The sequence below is a fragment of the Trichosurus vulpecula genome, chromosome 6, assembly GCF_011100635.1.
Source record: "Trichosurus vulpecula isolate mTriVul1 chromosome 6, mTriVul1.pri, whole genome shotgun sequence".
Taxonomy (NCBI): domain Eukaryota; kingdom Metazoa; phylum Chordata; class Mammalia; order Diprotodontia; family Phalangeridae; genus Trichosurus; species Trichosurus vulpecula.
In genome coordinates this window covers 68,139,700-68,154,097 of record NC_050578.1, presented here as the reverse complement: position 1 = coordinate 68,154,097, position 14,398 = coordinate 68,139,700, and the positions used below count along the sequence as shown (strand labels likewise).

Below are 14,398 nucleotides of genomic sequence, written 5' to 3'. Positions count from 1 at the left end.
CAATTATGTAAAATATTTCCATATTACTTATTTTATAAAAGAAGAAACTCAAAAGAAAAAATGAAAGAAGGAAAGTGAAAAATAGCATGTTTCAGTCTGTATTCAATCAATACCAGTTCCCTCTCTGGAGACAGATTGTATGCTTCATCATTAGTCCTTGGGATTGTCTTGGATTATTGTATTGCTGAGAATAGCTAAGTCATTCACAGTTCTTCATTGAACAAATTGCCTTTACTGTGTACAATGTTCTCCTGGTTCTGTTCATTTCACTATGCACCAGTTCGTGTAAGTCTTTCCAGGTTTTCTGAAATCATTCTACTTGTCATTTCTTTACAATAATATTCTACTACAATCATATACCACAGCTTGTTTAGCCATTCCCCAGTTGATGTGCATCCCTTTGATTTTCAATTCTTAACCATCACAAAAAGATTTGTACATATATCCTCTCCCCATTTTTTGGATGTCTTTGGGATATAAACCTAGTAGTGGTATTGCTGGATCAAAGGGTAAGCACAGTTTTATAACCCTCTGGGTATAGTTCCAAATTCCTCTCCAGAACCATTGGATCAATTTCCAACTCCACGAACAATGCATTAGTGTCTCAGTTTTCCTACATCCCCTCCAACATTGATATTTCCTTTTTTGTCCTATTAGCCAATCTGATAAGTATATGCTACTTCAGAGTTGTTGTAATTTGCATTTCCTTAATCAATAGTGATTTAGAGCATTTTAAAATATAACTATAGATAGTTTTGGTTTCTTTGTCTGAAAACTGCCTGTTCATATCCTTTGACCACTAATAAATTGGGGAATGACTTGTATTTTTATAAATTTGACTCATTTCTCTATATATTTGAGAAATGAGGCCTTTATCAGAGTACTTGTCGCAAAATTCCCCTGTCCAGTTTTCTTTTTTCTTATAATTTTGGTTGCATTGGTTTGTTTGTGCAAAAACTTTTCAATTTTGTATAATCAAAATTATCTGTTTTACATTTTATAATGCTCTCTATATCTTCTTTGGTCCTAAATTCTTCCTTTACCATAGATTGGACAGATAAACTATTCCATGCTCTCTTAATTTGCTTATAGTATCACCCTTTAGGTGTAAATCATGTATTTAACTTGGCATGGTCTACATAGTTTATGCCATACTGTTTTCCAGGTTTTTTTTCAGCAAATTTTGTCAAATAACATTTTTGTTCCAAAAGCTTGGATCTTTGGCTTTATCATATACCAGATTACTAGGTCATTTACTATAATGTAATTTGTATCTAATTTATTCCACTGATCCACCACTCTACTTCTTAGCCAGAACCAAATTGTTTGATACTACTGCTTTATAGTACAGTTTGAGATTTGGTATGGCTGCTAGACCACCTTCTTTCACAATTTTTTTTCATTTATTCCCTTGATATTCTTGAGTTTTTGTTCTTTCAAATGAATTTTGTATTTTTTTCTCTAGCTCTGTAAAATATTTTTGCTAATTTGTATGGCAATGAATAAATAGATTAATGTAGGTAGAATTGTCATTTTTATTATATTGTCTTGGCTGACCCATGAGCAATTAGTATTTTTCCAATTGTCTAGATCTGATTTTATTTATTTATTTGTGTAAAGTGTTTTATAGTTGTGTTCATATAGTTCTTGAGTTTGTCTTGGCAGGTAGACTCCCAAATATTTTATATTGTCTACAGTTATTTCCCTCTCTTTGAACCAATTTGGTTGAAGCTGAGGTTCAAGCATTTTCTGCCCCAACCCCACCATTTTCTTCTCCATTACAAAAGCTCTTCATTGTGCTCCTCTCCCTTATCTCTTCTCTCAGGCCATCCCCTTTCTTACTTATACTTTTTACATCATCCTTACATAATTGTAGAATCCTTCTAACTTTCCTAATAATTAAAAAGTTCTTAGAGTTATATGTTTCATTTTCACATATAGGAATGCAAACTGTTTAACCTTATTGAGTCTGTTATGAGTTCTCGTTCATGTTGGCCTTTTTATGCTTCTCTTGAATCTTGTGTTTGAATGTCAGATTTTCTAGTTAGCTCTGGTCTTTTCATCGAGAATGCTTGAAGGTTTTCTATTTCATTAAATATCCATTTTCTTCTGAGGGATTATGCTTAATTTTGCTGGGTAGGCTACTCTTGGCTGTAATCCTATCTCCTTTGCCTGCTGGAATATCATATTCTAAGCCTTCTGCTCTTTTAATATGGAAGCTGCTAAATCCTGTGTGATCCTGACTGCAGGTTCACAATATTTGAATGTTTTCTTTCTGGCTGCCTGAAGTATTTTATCATTGACCTAGGAACTCTGTTATTTGACTGTATCTTGGGATCCCTTTCAGGAAGCTATTGGTACATTCTTTCCATTTCTATTTACCCTTTGATTCTAGCATATCAGGGCAATCTTCTTTTATAATTTCTTGAAATATGATGTATAGACTTTTTTGACCATGGCTTTCAAATAGTCCAATAATTCCTAAATTTCCTGCTTGATCTATTTTCCAGGTTGGTTGTTCTTCTGATGAGATATTTCACATTTTTTTTATTTTTAAAAATTCTTTTTACTTTGTTTTTATTATTTCTTGATGTCTTATGGAGTTATTAGCTTCCACTTGGGCAATTTTAATGAACTATTTTCTTCAATGAGCTTTTGTACTTTTTCCATTTGGCTAATTCTACTTTTCAAGGAGTTCTTTGCATCAGTGAAGGTTTTTTTTTTTTACCTCACCCTCCCATTTTGCCAATTCTGTTGTTTTCTTCAGTATTTTCTTGTGCCTTGTTTATCAAGTTCTTAATTGTCTTTTGATAATTTTCTTCCCTCTTTCTCATTTCTTTTCTCAGTTTTTCCTCTATCATTCTTATGTGATTTTGAATATAATTTTAGCCCTTCCAGAAATATTTATTGGGCTTGTATCCAATTTACATTTTTCCTTTGAGGCTTTGCTTATAACTATTTTGACATTGTCTCTTCAGAGTTTGTATCTTGATCTATCCTATCACCATAGTAGCTATTTATGGTCAGATTCTTTTTGTTGTTCTTGTTTGCTCATTTTTCCAGCCTATTTTTTTTTTGATTGTACTTTATGTTAAGGTTGGGCTCTGTTCCCAACATGGGGCTGGGGAAGGCACCGACCTAAACTTCAGGATTTTCACACTGCTGTTTTCAGAACCACTTCTGGGATTTGAAGTTTTTGGTGCTTCCAAGGTAGTGCCATCAGGGGAGAGGTGTGGTCACTGGTCTTTTGGTCTGTACTTTTATCAAAAAGGGTCCCTGATTCCTTTGGATTGCAATTGATTTTACTACTCATGGGTAGGCAGGATGCCCATGGAAAACCTGGAAAGTCTTAGATGAACCTATACAAAGTGAAATGAGAAGAACCAGGAGAACATCATATATGGTAAAAGCAATATTGTATGATCATCAAATGTGAATGATTTTGCTATTCTCTGTAATGTAATGATCCAAGAATTCTGAAGGACTTATGATGAAAAATGCTATCCCTCCAGAGAAAGAACTGTCGGAGTTTGAATGCTGATTGAAGCATACTTTTTCTTTATTTCTTTTCCCTTTTGTCTGTGTTTTCTTTCACAACATGACTGACAGGAAAATATGTTTTGCATAACTGCACATGTATAACCTGTATCAACTTGCTTGCCTCTTCATGAGGGTAGGAGGGAGGAGAGGGAAGAAGAAAATTTGGAACTTAAAAATAACAAATGCTAAAATGTTTTTATATGGAATTGGGAAAAAATAAAATATTCATTTTTTAAAAAGTACATTAAAGTACTGTATTTCCATTGCCCCTCCAGCATTTCTCATTTTCATTTTTGGTCAACTTAACCAGTCTTACGGGTTTGAGGTGGTACCCAGCATTATTTCCATTTGCATTTTTCTAATTACTATGATTTACAGTATCTTTTCTTATGGCTATTGATTGTTTGTGTTTCTTCCTCTGAAAACTATCTATTCACATCCTTTGATGATAGATCAATTGGGAGAATGGTTTTTATTCTTATACATTTAACTCACTTTCCTACACATCTTAGTAATGAGACCTTTATCAGAGAAAACGCTGCAAAGATTTTCCCCAATTAAGTGCTTCTCTTCTAATGTTACCTACATTTGCCTTGTTGGTGCAAAACTTTTTAATTTTATGTAATAAAAATTGTCCTTTTTACCTTTGTGAATATCTCCATGTTCTGCTTGCTCATGAAATCTTTCCCTGAAAAGTTACTTTCTTCCATGCTCCTCTAATTTATTTATGATAAGATGCTTTATGTGTAAGTCATGTATCCATTTGGACCTTGTCTTAGGATAGAGTATGAGATGTTGGTCTATATCTAGTTTCTGCCAGAGTGCTTTCCATTTTTTTTCAACATTTTTGTTGAATATTGAGTTTTCTTCTCAACAGGTAGGATTGTTGGGTTTACCAAACACAACACTACCATGCTCTTTTACTTGAGTTTTTTGTGTACCTAGTCTGTTCCACTGATCAGCTTCTCTGTTTCTTATCCACTACCAAATAGTTTGATGATTACAGCTTTGTAGTATTGTATGAGATCCACCCCTTCCCACTTTTTCCCCTGATTCTCTTGATATTTGATTTTTTATTCCTGCAGATCAATTTTGTTATTACTGTTTCTAGCTCTATAAAGTAATCCTTTGGTAGTATGATTGGTATGGAATAGAATAAGTAAATCAATTTAAGTAGTATGGTCACTTTTATTCTATTGATTCATTGTACCCATAAGTAATTGTTGTTTGTCCTTTGCTTTTGAAGAAGACCAGTGACATCAGTAGTGATGTCTTGACTCATGTGAATTGGATCTAAGTGAGATAGCTGCACAAAGTTGTCAGCCTTACTTTCTCTTCCAGCGTCATCAAAGTCTAGTGGCAAGACCAAAGTCAAGATGACTGAAGATGGCCTGGAATGCAGTGGATGATCTTGGCACCTTTAATGTCGACCAAGCTCTAAGTTCTCCACAGTGCCTGCTTCACCTCCTTCATTACCATTAGAACAGTTCTCTATCCATTATTTGTGTAACAAATGTTTTGTAACTATGTTCATATAGTTCTTGTGTGTTACTTGGCAAGGAACAAAGTATTGCATATATACTGTTAATTTTAAATGGAATTTCCCATTCTATTTCTTTCTGTTTGACTTTGTTGGTAATGAATGGTATCAAATCTTGATAGCTTGTGTGGGTTTATTTTATATCCTGCAACTATGCTGGTTAACTGTTTAAATTAGTTTTTTTTTAGTAGAATCTCTATGGATTCTCTAAACAAAGATCATATCACCTGCAAAAAGTTATCATTTTGTTTCCTCTGTTTATTTCTTTGATTTTTTTTTATTGTCTTACCATATAAATAGCAATTCTAGTACAATACTGCATAGTAATGGTCATAATAAACACCCTTCCTTTGCTCCTGATTTTATCAGAAAAATTTATCCCCATGACAGATAATCCTGGCTCTTGGTATATATATGTACATACATACATACTTGTATACATGCATGTATACATATATGTACATATGTATGTATGTGTATATGTGTGTGTGTGTGTGTGTGTGTATATATATATATGCCTTACAATTTTAAGCAAAATTCTACTTATTTCCATGTCCCTTAGAATTTAACCCTAGAAAGGAAGAATAGGTGTTGTATTTTGATAAAAGCTTTTTCCAGCTATTAAAGTAATCATATATAATTTTTTTTACTAATATGGTCAATTACATTTCTATTTTTCCTAATATTAAACAGTCCTGAATTTCTGATATAATCAGGGAAATTCATCTGTAGTTTAATTTCTCTGTTTTCTTTCCTTTATTTAGATATAAAGACTATATTGCATCACAGAAGGAATTTGATAGTATTCTTTTCCTATTTTTTCAAATACTTTATGTAGTATTGGAAGTAATTGTTCTTTCGACTTTTGATGGAATTCACTTGTAAATCCACGTAGTTCTGGGATATCCTCACCTGCTTCCCCCTCTCCATGTTAATTTATGGATTTTTCAATTTCTTTTTTTTTCAAACAAAATAGACTTTTATTCAGGTAGTCACACACAGTATACATACTCTCCTGCCTAAAGAGAAAGCATATACTTTAATACAGGAATAGATGAATATCCATTAAACATGGAATGCATTCTCTCAGAGAATATAAAATTCTGCTTTAAACATGTATCTTGAGCTGTTACAGTAAAAAGTAGATGATTTTCTTAACAGTTTATTATTAAACTTGCCTAATAAGGTTTACTTTCTGGGTGGTTCACAACAGCACCATTCTGTGAAACAATAAACATCTAAGCTGAGAATGAGACTTAAGATGGTCCAGATTCTTCCAGTTGAACTACAAATTCTTAGGTAGGACTTATACCCTTTGGCAGATCCTTTAAACCAAGATCTTCACAGATAAGCAACACCCTACTCCATCCAAAAGCTTCCAAAGTGTAAAAGCCTAAGAGGCACATTATATTTTAAAATGTTAATAAGACCATTTAGATCTGCCCTTTGGGGGAAGCAATATAAAACAACTCCTCCTAACTAAAACAAAAAAAGTTTTCCTTTTTAAAAGAGGTAACAAAAAGTCACTTGCTTAATAAATCTCTTACTCAATGCTATAGTAATCATTTTCTGCTTTAAATGTACCATGTAGACATGCAAAAAACCCCATAAAATTTTAAGACTGTATTTTTAAAAATTTACTTTTGCATTTCACTGTAAAACTATCCAGTCTTTTCTGCATGGATCCTAAGTTTATTCTTTTTTAGAGTCCCCTCCCCTGCCATATAGAAACTTGAAAATTTTAATATAAAAACAAGGTTTTATTTTTTAATTTTTGACAAGGTTTTATTTTAAAAACATTTTCTCCTCACCTCATTTTCTTACCCCCATGCCAACCCCCAATATTTTATTTAAAAAATCTATCTTCAGGACTTAATATATAGCACATTTCTTCTTGATATCAATCCAATAGATCGATATATTCCTAAAACTTCTCAATATTGATACTGTCAGCATATTTATTCACATTAAGGTGTCACGTATGGTAGAAGTAAAAAACATCAGTAGAACAGAACCAAAAATAAGGCATTGGCCTTTAGAAGATGCCAGCCACTGGCAGTATACTGCTAGTGAGGGACCACAGCTGAGAGCTTAATCACTGTTTCATTGGATGGCCTAGCTTGAAATTCTGGAAATAAATTGGGTTTTTAGGGGGTTCTAAGTAGAAACATTTTGCCTTAAAATCTCATTTAACATAATGGCTTTTCAAATATAATTACTCTGTGAATATTAAATGTGAGATTTAATTTTAAACTCCTTTTATCAGTATTTTTCTGCAACACTAAAATTGAAAAGCTATCAAAATGTGCAGTCTTTCATTTTCTAGGACTCCTATGAAAGTTATAAAGTAACTACTAGATTTTGTTCATTTAATTACTCTCTTCATGAAAAACAATATTTGTGCTAGTAATTACATGCCCACTGCCTCTGATCGCTCTTTAGGACATATAAATATCTATTGCTGAGATCCATTCTATAACAGCACATAACCTTAGTTGAATTCTGTCTCCCATTAATTTTAGATAGGGATGGACATGTGGTACCAGCAGCAGGTTGGGTAGAGCCTGCCTACATCAAGTTTTCATTTTCTTTCCTTTAAGGCTATAGAAAAGGAAAAACAGCTCATCCTCTGTTAGACAACACTCCCTGACCTCCTAAAAAAAGTAGTCTTCTCCAGTGAGACTTCATGTATGACATTTTATTTAGATTCCATACATCTATTTTTCTGTGTAGCCACAATTCATTCCTTCTGGAAACTCCAGTTTCTCACACACGGCCTCCTTTACAGGCAGTTTTGTGGTATTTCATTAGACTCTGTAAAGAGGCTGGTGGAACATGCATTAAATTTGCTATTTTGCTCTCTCTTAAGGGTATTCTCTTAATATATACGTCTTGTCGGCCTAATGGTAGAGCGTTATGTCATTCATCCTGATAAACATACCATTAATTCTTAAGAAAAATCTCAACGTCAGCACATTTAGCGGGGAAAAGGTAGAAGGCATAGCTCTAATTTTCACATTTAAGCTTGAAACTCGAAATCAAGAAATTTATCTTCAAACAACAGAACTTCAAAAAAATGTAATCTGTTCCCTGGCTTTCAGTTCTTTGTGTCTATGGATTTGTTGTAGACACAAGTTTAGCGCTTCGCCAAAGGTCCTAGCATATAGTCTAGTCATCTCTTTGGAGTGTTCTCTCTCTGGCCATTCGTCAGCAACATAGCCACTTCAAGCACTCCCTGCGAATTATTTACACAGTTTTAAAATATCATTGGCAGAGAACTCAATTCCAAAGCCAGAAGCATGTTGGATTCTTGAAACGTTGTCTCCCAACATCATTTCAGGGACATCGGCTCATTTCTCCACATCTGCCGACTTCATGATATGCTCTTGGCGGCCGGAAGAACTTCTGGCAGCTGCTCTGGAACCGCGGATCATCATGACAGTGAGGACTGCGAGGAACCAGCGAGAGCCTGGGTGGCGATGGTGGCAGCCTCCTTCCTCCCCCTCCCCTTCCTTGGCCTCCTCCCCCAAGCGGGTACCATCCTCAGTCCCGATTTCCAGGCCCCGCCCAGCCGGCACCTGAGCTACCTAGATCTCCTGCCCCTGCATCTTTCAATTTATTTTTCTAAGGTAAGACTTATTAGTATACTATTTCCTATTCTGTTAATCTGGACAATTTGTACTTTTGTAAATTTCATCCACGTAGTTTAGATTGTCATATGGTTGGGCAAAATGGCTCTTAATAATTTCCTGTATTTCTTTTTCATGGTTTCTGAATTTACTTTTTTCATTTTTAATAACTGGTAATTTGGTTTCTTCTTTCTTTTTTTTTGTTTAAAAACTAGTTAATGGCTTATCTATGTTATTGGTTTTTTTAAACCAGGCCTTAATTTTATTTATTAGTTTAATTTACTTTCAGTTTTGTTAATCTCTCCTTTAATTTCCAGGATTTTTATTTTGCTGTTAAATTGTTTTTTAAATTTGTTTTTAAAATTTTTGTTATTATTTGTTTATTATTTTATTGTTATTATTATTGTTGTTGTTTTTAATTAATTTTATTTAGTTGCATGCCCAATTCATCAATCTGCTTTTTCTTTTTTATTAGTGAAAGAATATTATACATTTTCCCTTAAGTGCTGCTTTGGCTGCATCCCACAAATTTTTCTATGTCATGTCATTACTGTCAATATCTTTAAAGAAACTGATTGTGTCTATGGTATATTCTATATTGCTATGATACAGTTTCTACTTAATTTTAAATCTTTGTTTCAAAGGCCCTTTATTGAATACAATTTTTTCAATTATGTTTGGTAAAGATACATTTAATATTTCTGCTTTTCTACATTTTTGGTATGTTTTTAATGCTTTAACACATGGTCATTTTTGTGAAGGCATCACATACAGTTTAGAAAGAGGTGTTTTCTTTTTATTCTCATCAATATTATCCAGTGGTCTGTCATATTCAATTTTCTCTAAAATTCTTTCCAGGTACTTAACTTCTTTCTTGTTTATTTTGGGGGGGGGTATAGATTTATTTTAGTGTAAGAAGGGGTGCTCCAACTATTATAGTTTTACAATCTGTTTCTTCCTGTAACTCATTTAACTTTTCCTTTAAGAATTTAGATGCTATGCCCTTTGTTGTATACATGTTTAGTATTAATATTTATTCATTGTCTATGATACCTTTTTAGCAAAATGTAGTTTCTCTGTTGATCTTTTTAATAAGGTCTATTTTGCCTTTGCTTGGTCTGATATTGTGATTACTACCTTAGTCTTTTTTTTACTTCATCTGAAGCATAAAAGATCATGGGTTTTTTGTTTGTTTTTTGCAAACAACATATTGTTGGTTTCTGATCTCTAAGTCATTGTGCTATCCTCTTCTGTTTTATTGATGAGTTCATCACTTTCACATTCACTATTTTGATTGCTAGCTGTATTTTCTACCGTTTCCCTCCATTGTAGTCATTTTTTTTCTTTTTTTTCAGTTACCATTTTGAGGAATTTGTTTTCTTCTGACTATTGCCCCCTTTACTTTCATTCTTATTCTCCACCCCCTTTCCTTTATTCCTTTCCCCTTATTTTCCTCTGGGAAAAGACATATTTCTTAATTTTTGAGGTTCAAGTATGGCCTGCTCCACCCCCCCCCAACCAAAGCTGAGTAGAAAATCTGACATACAAACAGTAGTCGATGGAAGCATTAAAAAGGTGAATATGAGTGAGGAATCATAAAGAATGATATGAGGTCAAAGTGTTTACATTCTTATATAAAGAGGTTGATACATGTAGACCCTCAGAAGTTATCATCACCAGAACTCATAGAGGGAGTCTAATTAAACAGAGGGTCTAGGTGTGATTCTGGTATGTTTGGAAAGGGTGGGCAAGAGGAATGCACTAGTAGAAGAGGAAAGGAGAAAAAATAGGAAAATTATCTCACATAAATGGAGTGTTTGAGGAGACATTTATACAGCAACTTATAACTTGCAGAGTCCTTGGGTTGGGCATTAAAGCTATCTCAGGAATAAGGAAATTCACCAGCCTATCAACTTCTAGAGTGACAAAATTAGTCCACTTTGACAGCAATCCTCTTACCTTCAGGCCTGGTGCATCCTGTATACCAGTGCCTTGTGCCAGTTCCATCTACTTTTTTTTTTTTTACCTTTGCAAAAAATGCGTAATTTATTTAATCAGTTTCATATTCTAGATTCTGAGGGATAGAGCATCACTCGGATCCTGTGTCCAATGGCCTTGGCAGGAAGATTGCTTCTGAATTTGGCCCGAACCATTCCACTATTTCCATGAGCCCGGGTAACTTTCCCCAGATAACTCTTGTTCTGTTTGGTTTCCCACCAGGAGTCACTGTGTTGTTTTTGGCTTTGTATACATAAGCACATCTCTTGCCAAATAGAATTCAGTTCATCCCGAGCATAGACTCCTTCAATTTCAGAAGAGCTGTATGTTCCCTCTGGTTTCGTAGGCCTCGTTTGTAGCCGGCAAAAATGGCCTTGGACCACAGTCTTCCAGACATTTTGCTGCTGTAGAAGTCCTGTTTCCACCAAGCCTCTCAGACTCCAAGATGGAGGAAAAAGCCCATCTACTTTTAATTCTCTGGCTGAGTGCACTCCTCATCTCTAGAAAAATGTGGCCACTTATATCTTTCTCTCCTCATCTAAATGGCTGGGTGAGCTGAGGTCTGCTGTTTGTTGCATTAGAGTTGTGGCATGAAGGCAGAGCACATAGGCAGAGACTGCTGCAGTAGCAGCAGAGAAGTTGCACAAATAAGGGGTCAAGTCATGCCTTGATGATTTATAGAGGCTGGTGGGGGCAGTGCAAGGGATTAGAGTTCTCTCCTACCAAATATATAGACTCTAACCCATGTCAAGTTCTTGGTTTCTTGTGGAGACAATGGGGACTGGAGAAAATGTCCAGTCTTCCATCTTATTGGTCACAGAACATTATCTTTTATTCCTATATTACCTCTCACTCCATAGCTTAACTATCCAAACATGACCATACAGTCAATTTCAACATTATGAGCAAGTTCACTGGCTGAAAAGCAATATAGTAAAAATGACTCCATCATATAGATGGTTTGCCCTGAAACCTAAAGACATACAAATTTTAGAAACAGACACTTCTGATGAAAATATAGTAGTGTGTCGCATGACCAACACAATGGATAACCACACATTTTCTCTGATCCTCACTATGTCCAAAAACTTTCTAAAATAATTATTATGGTCAAGATGTAAAGTAATTGCAGCTATCTCTACATTAAAATACCAAGAACACTCAGTGTTATAACTGATAAATATAACCTGAAGGCTGTTTATCCCCAACTTCCATACTCTGGCAGTACTCCACAGCCTGGCCCATTCAGCAATGTCTTTGCTGATGCTGTCATCTCTACCAGTACAACCTTCTCCACCCCCACTCTAACCCCACCATTTGGTGACAACAAGAGACAGAACTCAACTCCTTCCCTCTTTCCTGACAATCTGTGCAGTGGAGGTGAAAATATATTTAAGCAGGTTTGTTCTGCTTGAAGTGGCAGTTACTGTACAGTTACAGCAATCAATGTTCAGCCAGTGAAGTAAGGAACAGAGGGAACTGGGGACAAGGAACTGGTGTGTGCAGGGAGGCTTCACCAGGGACCAGAATATTAATACCACAGTATAAAATGGTACTGTGATACCACTAATAACAACAACAATAGTAATAATTAATATTTATACAGCACTTTAAGGTATGAAATTCACCTTATGTAATATACTATTTAATTTGATCCTCACAAAATCCCTGAGTTATAATAATGTGTGCTATACATCATAATTCATATTTAGAATTAGTTCAGTAATATCAGGGCAAAAGTGCTAAGGTTCAGAATGAACTGATGCTGGTGAGGGCATCTAAGAAATAATATCAGGGATAAAGAGAGGCTCAAAGAAGCAATAGAAATACCATGTGGAGTAGATGGGATGAGAAAGACAACAGAGAGAAGCCAAGGGCTGCTCAATTCTGATTTCACTCATTTTTTCTGCCCACAGGAATGACTTCTGGACAGAACAAAATGGATACTAGGGAGTTGGCGATCAAGATAAGTAAGGAAATAGTAAGAGAGGACTTAACTACCCTAAGTAAATTCAAGTTACCTGGCACAGATGAACTACATCATAGGACGTTGAAAGTGGCAGGTGTGATTGCTGAGTCACTGAGTGAAAGAATGCAGAAAATTAAGATGTATCAAAGGATTAGATATCAGTATGTTTTGGTTTTTGAACATGGAAGAGAATAGATTCTGAAAGTACACCAAGGAGCTTGACTTTGATTCCTGGAAAAATTTAGCATGTATAGGTACTTAAGGAATGTTTACTGAACATCTATAGAAGGGGCTGGTATGACTATCAAGAATAGATGATGTCAGACCAACTATTTCCTTTTGGGATGTGGCTCCTATTCTGGTGGACAAAGAGAATACCATAGGCTAGATGACATCTTGATTGAAAATGTTGTATGAGGATTCATTTCCAAGCATTAGTTGAACTAGATGGCAGCTGAGGTATTCTAATTCAGAAATTCTGTGATCCTGTGGTATCATTCCCCTGATCAAGAAGATTCAGTCATGCCCCATTGCCTCTATGTTTAAATAATAACTCCTCTGTTTGGCATTTCACCATTTGACTGATTTCATATTACTACCCTTCAAACAATTTACATTTTAGTCAATCCTACTTGATATTCACCACACAGACCTTGCACATGGTGCATATTCAATAAATATTCATTGAATTTAATTGAATTATGTCCCTTGGTCACTTGGTAATTTGGTCATTTGGTAATAACAGGTGCCTTGATTTTTTATGAGAATTTAGAATCTACTTCTTTTACAGATATGTTTAAAATGATCCTTCAACACTTGCAAATTGTGTCTCTCCATCATATTCTTCTGAGCATATTTGGTTCTACTGGGAAACTGTTCTCATTATCTCTGTGACATTTCTGCTTTTCATACAGAGCATCATGGGATGTGATGTTAAACTATGTACACTGTGTTTCCACTGTAATTGACTGGGGAAAGAGTTTGTTATAGAAAACTTTACAGATTTTTTCCTACTTTGTTTTTCATATTTGTCATCCTTCTAATTTCATCCTGAAAAACTCTTGGGATGATTTGGCTTAGGTATACCTCTTGCCAAGTCTTCTGTAGATTTGTCATCTCCTTTGCTTCTTGCTAGTTCATGACAAGATACTGCTCAAATATCCTACTATCTTTGATATTTTAAAAAATAATTTATATTCTATACTACCAGCATCTTTGACCACCATATCTCTTGGCTTTCCAGAATATTAAGTATTTCCTGGCTGAGCTGGATTCTTTCGGTCTCCTTGAAGGGCCTGATTTACACCAGTTAAATTTCCTTACCACTGATTTGTAACACGTAAATCCAAAGCTGGGGGTTTTGAGTCATGAATTGTATTGGAGGGCGGGGTGGTTTCATCGTCGGTTTGAATCATTGATTTAGTTTATGCATCTAGGAAAGACAAGAATTTGGCATATTTTGCCCTACTCCACCATGACTCTTCGCCTCCCATTGCATCAGAATATATCATATGCTAGGTCTCTACAGAAAAGTCAAAAAGGAGGCCCCATATTCCTATGCAAGCATTTATGATAAAAGTATATTGAATAAGATACTGACCCAAAGTATATATGTTTTGGCAGAGGGAGAGTCGTATGAATGAAACATATTTTGTATCTACAACTGAAGATCAGGAAAAGTGCTGTGGATGTACATTACTGTCTTTCTGTGACTAATTCTAG

At 34.9% G+C, this 14,398-nt stretch overlaps 1 protein-coding gene and 1 pseudogene across 1 annotated transcript in view; both read right to left on the bottom strand.

The window, feature by feature from the left end:
- The window catches only part of GPRIN3 (GPRIN family member 3), a 63,266-nt gene that overhangs the window by 12,530 nt on the left and 36,338 nt on the right, over positions 1–14,398 (bottom strand).
- Positions 7,779–8,514, bottom strand: LOC118854633 (annotated as a pseudogene).